Below are 9,955 nucleotides of genomic sequence, written 5' to 3'. Positions count from 1 at the left end.
GGCCATTTGGCCCATCGTGTCCTCGCCGGCCAACAAAGAGCTATCCAGCCTAATCCCACCTCCCAGCTCTTGGTCCGTAGCCCTGTAGGTTACAGCATCCCAGGTGCACATCCAAGTACTTTTTAAATGTGGTTAGGGTTCCTGCCTCTACCACCCTTTCAGGCAGTGAGTTCCAGACCCCCACAACCCTCTGGGTGAAGAAATTTCCCCTCAAATCCCCTCTAAACCTTCCCCCAATTACTTTAAATCTGTGCCCCCTGGTTTTTGACCCCTCTGCTAAGGGAAATAGGTCCTTTCTATCCACTTTATCCAGGCCCCTCATAATTTTATACACCTCAATAAGGTCTCCCCTCAGCCTCCTCTGTTCCAAGGAAAACAGACCCAGCCTATCCAGTCTTTCCTCATAGCTAAGATTCTCTACTCCCGGCAACATCCTTGTAAATCTCCTCTGTACCCTCTCTAGTGCAATCACATCTTTCCTGTAATGTGGTGACCAGAACTGCACGCAGTACTCTAGCTGAGGCCTAACTAGTGTTTTATACAGTTGTGTAGTGTATGTACTGATGTGCCTCAATTATTCCGAGACTCAAAGTTAGCAGAACAAAAGTAAGGCTTTTATTAACTCAGAACATAACACGTAAAATAGAGAGATGTCTACCTTCAGGAGGCTGAACCCGACTGAAGTTAGATTACAAAGGAGCCAGGTATGGGCGGAGCCCTACACACAACCAGTTCCAGCACATTCCAATACATAATACATGAGGACTGGGGGAAGGGAAAAGACACAGAAAGCAGGCAGTTACAAGACACAGAAAACAGGCAGTGATGAATGGAATATATTTCATCACATGTACCTTTAAGGGGAGAACTACTTTTTACAGCTCCTGTATACTGTAGTACCGGCAGTGACCACACCTGTATATAAACCCTGAGTAGGGATCTGTACTTTAGTTTTAGAGTAACCTGCTTCCAGTAAACACCTGTTGATTGTTCCTCTGCAGTCTCTGTCGATTTGTTGAAGGACACCATACATCAACATTCACGGATTCAACAGTGGCGACGAGTCGATTCGAACCTACCTGCAAATCTGTAGAAGAAGGCCGATTCCACCAGTGCGGGCGTCGACCATCCGGAGAGGACTTGAACATCGCAGAGGAGGCTGTGGAGAGCTGGGCTGGGTTCCCCAGTCGAGACGATCCAGCACAGTGGGCTGGCAGCAGGTACGGCGCAGACCCTTCCCGGACGGCAGTGGCTGGAGCCGACCGACGGCACAGAAAAAGGCCGAGCAGCGTCGACGGGGTAAGAGAGAGGGTAAAGCGCACAGGGCGCAGCCGGGGTTGAAGACCGAGCGGCGTCAACGAGAGAAGGGAAAACGCGCAGAGCGCGGCTGGGGTTTCAAGGGCTGAGCAGCGTCCGCGGGAGAAGAAAGAAGCGCGGGAGATGCCATTTTGAGCCAGCGGAGAAGAAGGGAGAGCGAGGGAGACGCCATTTTTAGCCAGTCTAACCACACCCAGGGATGCAGAAGAGTGGCAGTGTCACAGCGTTCGACAATGAAGTCGAAGATTGGGCAACATATACAGAATGTGTAGAAGTGTACTGCAAGGCGAATGAAGTGCCAGATGCCAGGAAAGCACTGGTATTGTTGAATTCCAAGGGTGCAAAAACGTACGGCTTACTGCGAAACCTAATAACCCCAGAGAAGCCAGTAGAAAAGGATTTTGGAAACATAGTGTCAATCCTACAGAACCACTTAAACCCCACACCACTGCTGATAGCAGAAAGATTTAAGTTTCACTAAAGGAACCAGCATAAAGACGAAAGTAATGCTCAGTATTTAACGGAACTGTGCAAACTATCGAAACACTGCCAGTTTGGAACGGGACTAGCAGATACTTTAAGGGACAAGTTTGTGTGTGGGCTTCAAAGAGAAGGAACCCAGAAACGGCTTCTATCAGAAAAGGATCTTACGCTGGACAAGGCTTTCAGCATGGCAGTATCACACGAAGCAGCCGCACGGGGCGCTGCAGAGATACAATGGAGATCGCAAGAATATGGCACAAATGAAATGTCATATGGAGCAGTGAAGTGTTATCGCTGCGGCAGAACAACACACGACCATAAGGATTGTTGGTTCAAGGACCAAGTGTGCAGACAGTGTGGAAAAGTAGAACACATAGCAAGTGTCTGCAGGTCGGGAAAGAAAACCAGCAGCAAGAAATCTCCACAGGAGAAGTACACAAAGGTACATAAGGTGACGGAGAGTAGTTCAGACGAACAGAAAAGTGATTCAGACTCCAGAAGCAAGGAGCTGGGTTGTCTGAAACTACATCATGTAATCAAAATGGAGGATCACCAAACTATCTGGGTCACGCTCAAGATAGACGGAGTCCAAGTGAAAATGGAAGTGGACACAGGATCAGCCCTAACAGTCATAAACCGAAGGGACTACAAGCGGCTATTCTCACATATACCCTTGAGAGATACAGAGATTGTCTTGAAGACGTACATGGGGCAAAAAGTCTACCCCAAAGGAAAAATAAGGGTGAACGTGATATACAACGGCAAGGAAACACCAAAAATGGACATATATGTGTTGCCAGATGGAGGACCACCACTACTAGGGCGTGAATGGATCCGGAAGATACAGCTAGATTGGCATTCCATACAAGCACTGACTGTAGATGCCAAAAAGGATGACGATGTCACACCGGGACGACTGTCAAAAATGCTAACTGACGCACAAGAAGTGTTCCAGGAGGGACTCGGAACACTAAAAGGCATAACAGCAATGATCAAAATAGAGGAAAATGCAAACCCAAAGTTTTTTAAGGCCAGACCGGTACCTTATGCGATCCGCCCAGCCGTCAAAGCAGAGCTGGAAGGTTTGGAACGTTCAGGAGTACTATCCAAAGTGGACTGGAGCGAGTGGGCTACACTCATCGTTCCTGTAATGAAGAGGTCGTTGAGAAATACGCCTGGGGAACCAAAGAAGGTTCGCATCTGTGGGGACTTTAAGGTGACAGTGAACCCAGTCCTTCACACTGTACAATATCCGCTTCCGCGGATTGAAGATATTTTCGCCTCGCTATCTGGAGGGAAACGCTTCACTAAGATTGATCTGGCCCAGGCGTACCTGCAAATGGAGGTAGAAGAAGCCTCGAAACAGTACTTCACGATCAACACTCGTAAAGGTCACTACCAATACAACCGGCTGGTGTTCGGGGTAGCATCATCTCTGGCTATTTGGCAAAGGGCAATGGATCAAGTGCTGCAAGGGAGTCCAGGGACCCAGTGTTATTTGCACGACATCCTGGTCACGGGCGAAAATGACAGTGATCACCTCGCCAACCTGGAGCAGGTGCTCACTAGATTGAAGGATTATGGGCTCCGAGCTAATCGCCACAAATGCGAGTTTTTCCAGAAGCAGATCTCGTATTGTGGCCACGTTATTGATGAAGAGGGGTTACATAAGTCCCCTGAAAAGATTGAGGCAGTAGTCAAGGCTCCAGCACCGGAAAATGTGTCACAACTGAGGTCGTTCCTCGGGTTGGTGAACTACTACCATAAGTTCTTGCCGAATTTGTCTACAGTTCTACACCCACTGAACACCCTACTGCAAACGGGGGTACCATGGAAGTGGAATGACGAATGTAAACGAGCTTTCCAGAAGTGCAAAGAATTGATCACATCAAAAGAGGTGTTGGCTCATTTCAACCCAGCACTACCATTTCAGCTGGCGTGTGATGCATCACCCTATGGCATTGGAGCGGTGCTGTCGCACAAATTCCCGGACGGCTCGGAGAGGCCAGTAGCCTTTGTGTCTCGGTCACTAACCTCAGCCGAGCGTAACTACGCCCAGATTGACAGGGAGGCCCTCAACCTAGTGTGGGGAGTGAAAAAGTTCAACTACTATCTGCACGGGCAGAAGTTCACCTTGCTGACTGACCACCAACCACTTGTCTCCATCTTTAATCCAAAGAAGGGCGTTCTGGTGATGACTGCACAACGGCTACAAAGATGGTCCCTTTTTCTAGGGGCACACCAATATGATATCGAGTATAAGGGCACGAAACAGCATGGAAACGCTGATGGGCTATCTCACCTGCCACTCCCTACTGCGGAGGAAGCACCAGCAGTGGATCCTGTCGAAATATTTCATTCGACTATAATTGAATGCTTGCCAGTAACTAACGCTGGTATAAAGAAGGAGACCCGAAATGACCCGACACTGTCTCGGGTATATGATTTGACGGTGAAGGGATGGCCGGCACATGGCGACTCACTTTTGCCAGCATTCTCATCCAGAAGAGAACAGCTGTCAGTATGCCAGGGGAGCTTGATGTGTGGATCCCGAGTGGTAATTCCACCCAAGTTAAGGGAGAGAGTGCTCAATGAGCTTCACGAAGGCCATCTGGGAGGGGTGAAAATGAAAAGCCTTGCTAGGGCTTATGTGTGGTGGCTGGGGATCGATCAGCAAATCGAGGACCTGACAAAGAGCTGCTCAGGATGCCAGAAGGTCCAAAATGCACCACCACATGCCCCTCTACACCCAGGGGAGTGGCCCTCATCTCCATGGCAACGGGTGCATATTGATTTTGCTGGTCCATTCATGGACTCAATGTTTTTAATAGCTCTGGATGCGCACTCGAAATGGCCTGAGGTGATCAAAATGTCCTCCACCACCACAGAGAAAACTATTGCAGTCCTACGGACCATCTTTGCCAGGAACGGCTTGCCAGAGCAGATTTGTTCTGATAACGGACCACAGTTTGTGTCCGAAGAGTTTTGAAGATTTATGAAAAGGAATGGGGTAAGGCATTACACCTCCGCCCCGTATCATCCAGCCACCAATGGATTGGCTGAGAGGTTCGTACAAACCTTTAAAAAAAGCAGTAAGGGCCATGTGCGATGACGACATTCCACTGCAGCATAAGGTGGACAATTTCCTGTTAGCCTACAGAAATGCTGCACATGCAGTCACCAACCAGACCCCGGCCATGATGTTCTTTAACCGAAGGTTGAGATCTCGTCTGGATTTGCTCAGACCAAATGTACGAAGAGAAGTTGAGAATAAGCAATTCCAGCACATCAATGAGAAGCCGACAAGGAGCTTCAATGTAGGGCAACCAGTCTTGGCCCGCGACTACCGAACAGAGAAATGGCAACAAGGAACGATATGCACACGGCAGGGGCCACTAATGTACACAGTGGATGTTGGGGAGAACATTGTGAGACGCCATGTCGACCAGATCCTAGAGTCACAGGAACGAGTCAACCCCAGGTCTCGCGTACCTGGTGATGAACCCGACATACCGGTAGCATCTACCCCAGAAACAGTAGCATCGGAAGCTGATGAATCAACCGATGACAGGGGGCCAGAATCGCCTGCGCACCAAGAGCAAGACACTCAGGAAAGGCGCTATCCAGAAAGGATCAGGAAGCCGCCCCAGAGACTGAATTTATAAATGGACTATTTGCCGTTAATGTTGCATGTTAAAAGTGTTCATTGTTAAATGAATGTTATGGTACTGTTAATCTAAAAGGGGAGGAATTGTAGTGTATGTACCTTTAAGGGGAGAACTACTTTTTACAGCTCCTGTATACTGTAGTACCGGCAGTGACCACACCTGTATATAAACCCTGAGTAGGGATCTGTACTTTAGTTTTAGAGTAACCCTCATCCAGTAAACACCTGTTAATTGTTCCTCTGCAGTCTGTCGATTTATTGAAGGACACCATACATCAACATTCACGGATTCAACAAGTTGAAGCATAGCCCCCCTGCTCTTGTATTCTATGCCACAGCTAATAAAGGCAAGCATTCCGTATGCCTTCTTAACCACCTTATCTACTTGGCCTGCTACCTTCAGGGATCTGTGGACATGCACTCCAAGGTCCCTTTTTTCCTTTACGCTACTCAGTGTCCTACCATTTAATGTGTATTCCCTTTCCTTGTTAGCCCTCCCCAAATGCATTACCTCACATGGATTTAAAGAATTCCATTTGCCACTGTTCTGCCCACCTGACCAATTTATTGATATCTTCCTGCAGTTTACAGCTTCCTTCTTCAGTTTCAACCTCACAGCCGATTATGGTATCATCTGCAAACTTCTTAATCATACCCCCTATATTCAAGTCAAGATCGTTGATATATATCACAAAAAGCAAGGGGCCTAGTACTGAGCCCTGCGGAACCCCACTGGAAACAGCCTTCCAGTCACAAAAACACCCATCAACCATTACCCTCTGCTTCCTGTCTCCGAGCCAGTTTTGAATCAAACTTGACACTTTGCCCTGGATCCCATGGGATTTTAACTTTGTGACCAGTCTGCCATGTGGAACCTTATCAAAAGCCTTGCTAAAGTCCATATACACTACATCAAACGCACTACCCTCATCTACCCTCCTTGTTACCCCCTCAAAAAATTCAATCAAGTTTGTCAGACACAACCTTCCCTTAACAAATCCGTGCTGAATATCCTTGATTAATCCGTGTCTTACTAAATGAAGATTTATCCTGTCCTTCAGAATTCTTTCCAATAATATTCCCACCACCGAGGTTAGGCTGAATGCAAGAGTTACAGAGTAATGACAGATGTAGACTGTCCACCTCTGGTGCAGCCTCACCGGTTTGGCATTTCTCATAACCCAGCAATAGCCTGCACCTTCAGGAGAGTGGAGAGGGAGTAAGTGTTATTGAGTGCAAGTAAAAGATATCTGCCCTGAGGGTTGATGTAAGCTCAGGACCAGCTTTCACAAGCATGCTTCCTGTCACAGTGTGAGGTGTTTGCTAACCGCTTGTGTGTAATGTTATCTTCTCAGCACTCAGTGTTTGGAAATCCACCAGTCTGAGCACATTGTTTAAAAGCACGTTTGCCATAAATGCCAGGCTGTGGAAACAGGCAAGCTCCGATCCCTCTGTAGAGTGTCAATAAATAATTGCTGATCCCCAGGGTCACTCACCCAACTTGGGGAAACTTAGTGCCCCCAGGATTAGGGATGTCACAGTATTCAGTGTCAGCAAGGAACAGCTGCCCCGTGATTCTCAGACCAGACCCCTGGACCCGATCATTCACCCGACCCCTGGATCCACTGACCCGAGGGCCACTGCAACGCTAGCAATGAGCCAGATCTCGGCCAAAGGCGCTCATTGTTGCACCGACTCCATTGACATGAAGCCCAAGGCCCAATAACTAGGGAGCCTCAGGCCTCACCATTCAGACACAGGGAATGCTCGCTGTGCCCCCCACGCGCCCAAAAAATATTGGGAGGGTTGTAGGACCGGAGGTGGTTACAGGGATTGGGAGGGTTGTAGGGCTGGAGGAGGTTCCAGGGATCGGGAGGGTTTTAGGGGCTGGAGGAGGTTCCAGGGATCGGGAGGGTTTTAGGGCTGGAGGAGGTTACAGGGATTGGGAGGGTTGTAGGGCTGGAAGAGGTTACAGGGATCGGGAGGGTTTTAGGGGCTGGAGGAGGTTCCAGGGATCGGGAGGGTTGTAGGGCTGGAGGAGGTTACAGGGATTGGGAGGGTTGTAGGGGGCTGGAGGAGGTTACAGGGATCGGGAGTGGTGTAGGGCTGGAGGAGGTTACAGAGATAGGGAGTGGTGTAGGGCTGGAGGAGGTTACAGAGATAAGGAGTGGTGTAGGGCTGGAGGAAATTACAGAGATAGGGAATGGTGTAGGGCTGGAGGAGGTTACAGAGATGGGGAGTGGTGTAGGGGGCTGGAGGAGGTTACAGGGATAGGGAGCGGTGTGGGGGGCTGGAGGAGGTTAGAGAGATAGGGAGGGGTGTAGGGGGCTGGAGGGGGTTACAGAGATAGGAAGGGTTGTAGGGGGCTGGAGGAGGTTACAGAGATAGGGAGGGGTGTAGGGCTGGAGGAGGTTACAGAGATAGGGAGTGGTGTAGGGGGCTGGAGGAGGTTACAGGGATAGGAAGTGGTGCAGGGGGCTGGAGGAGGTTACAGAGATAGGGAGTGGTGTAGGGGGCTGGAGGAGGTTACAGGGATAGGGAGTGGTGTAGGGGGCTGGAGGGGGTTACAGAGATAGGGAGTGGTGTAGGGGGCTGGAGGAGGTTACAGGGATAGGGAGTGGTGTAGGGGGCTGGAGGAGGTTACAGGGATAGGGAGGGGTGTAGGGGGCTGGAGGAGGTTACAGGGATAGGGAGGAGTGTTGGGAGCTGGAGGAGGTTACAGAGATAGGGAGGGTTGTAGGGCTGAAGGAGGTGACAGAGATAGGGAGGGTTGTAGGGCTGGAGGAGGTGACAGAGATAGGGAGGGTTGTTGGGGCTGGAGGAGGTTACAGAGATAGGGAGTGGTGTAGGGGGCTGGAGGAGGTTACAGAGATAGGGAGGGTTGTTGGGGCTGGAGGAGGTTACAGAGATAGGGAGTGGTGTAGGGGGCTGGAGGAGGTTACAGAGATAGGGAGGGTTGTAGGGCTGGAGGAGGTGACAGAGATAGGGAGGGTTGTAGGGGCTGGAGGAGGTTACAGGGATCGGGAGGGTTGTAGGGGCTGGAGGAGGTTACAGAGACCGGGAGGGTTGTAGGGGCTGGAGGAGGGTACAGAGATAGGGAGTGGTGTAGGGCTGGAGGAGGTTGCAGAGATTGGGAGGGGTGTAGGGGCTGGAGGAGGTTACAGAGATAGGGAGGGTTGTAGCGGCTGGAGGAGGTTACAGAGATAGGGAGGGTTGTAGGGGCTGGAGGAGGTTACAGAGATAGGGAGGGTTGTAGGGGCTGGAGGAGTTCACAGGGATCGGGAGAGTTGTAGGGGCTGGAGGAGGTTACAGAGATAGGGAGGGTTGTAGGGGCTGGAGGAGGTTACAGAGATAGGGAGAGTTGAAGGGGCTGGAGGAGGTTACAGAGATAGGGAGGGTTGTAGGGGCTGGAGGTGGTTACAGAGATAGGGAGGGTTGTAGGGGCTGGAGGAGGTTACAGAGATAGGGAGGGTTGTAGGGGCTGGAGGAGTTTACAGAGATAGGGAGGTTTGTAGGGGCTGGAGGAGGTTACAGAGATAGGGAGGGTTGTAGGGGCTGGAGGAGGTTACAGAGATAGGGAGGGTTGTAGGGGGCTGGCGGAGGTTACAGAGATAGGGAGGGTTGTAGGGACAGGAGGAGGTTACAGAGATAGGGAGGGTTGTAGGGACAGGAGGAGGTTACAGAGATAGGGAGGGTTGTAGGGACAGGAGGAGGTTACAGAGATAGGGAGGGTTGTAGGGACAGGAGGAGGTTACAGAGATAGGGAGGGTTGTAGGGACAGGAGGAGGTTACAGAGATAGGGAGGGTTCTAGGGACAGGAGGAGGTTACAGAGATAGGGAGGGTGCGTTTGATGTAAATAGACTACTGAGCCCTCGGTTTCAGTATATAACAAGGCTTTAATCAACTGTTTCACAAGCATGAGATTTCTAGTTACAATCACTAGTTCCTGGTTACTGAAACATCCTGAGCAAGCTGGGCCCACGCCCGATTATTTATACTCCTTGGACGGCGCCACCAGCTGGCCGCTCAGTGTTACTTCACGAGTCATGATAAGATTCATGACATCCTTCATGCCTGAAAGTGGATTAGGCGGACCACGAATAGGCGCAGTATTTTGGACCTTCACTTGTGGCTGGAAGGCACGTCTCCTCGGACCTTGGTCCGTACTGGTAGGTCGACGGGGCCCGTGTCACCTTGATCGACCTGCGGAAGACTGGGGAGATCGTGACTCCAGGTGCGGGTCCCCACAGGCGCTGAGCTGGCATCATCTTGGTTGGTAGCCGGGGATTGACCAGCGTCCTGGCTTCAGGTGGCCATCCCGTGGGGAGCGCTCGGCTCCCCGAGTTGATCCGGTGGAGTAGCCGGCAGACATTTACAGATAGAAATCAGTATTTGTAGGGAAATGGTGTTAGGGAAATTGATGGGATTGAAGGCCGATAAATCCCCAGGGCCTGATAATCTTCATCCTAGGATACTTAAGGAAGTGG

Source organism: Somniosus microcephalus, unplaced genomic scaffold, assembly GCF_052327205.1.
Source record: "Somniosus microcephalus isolate GS21.2 unplaced genomic scaffold, FLI_Smic_1.0 scaffold193, whole genome shotgun sequence".
In the NCBI taxonomy this organism is placed as follows: domain Eukaryota; kingdom Metazoa; phylum Chordata; class Chondrichthyes; order Squaliformes; family Somniosidae; genus Somniosus; species Somniosus microcephalus.
Note: the sequence above shows the minus strand (reverse complement) of the source record.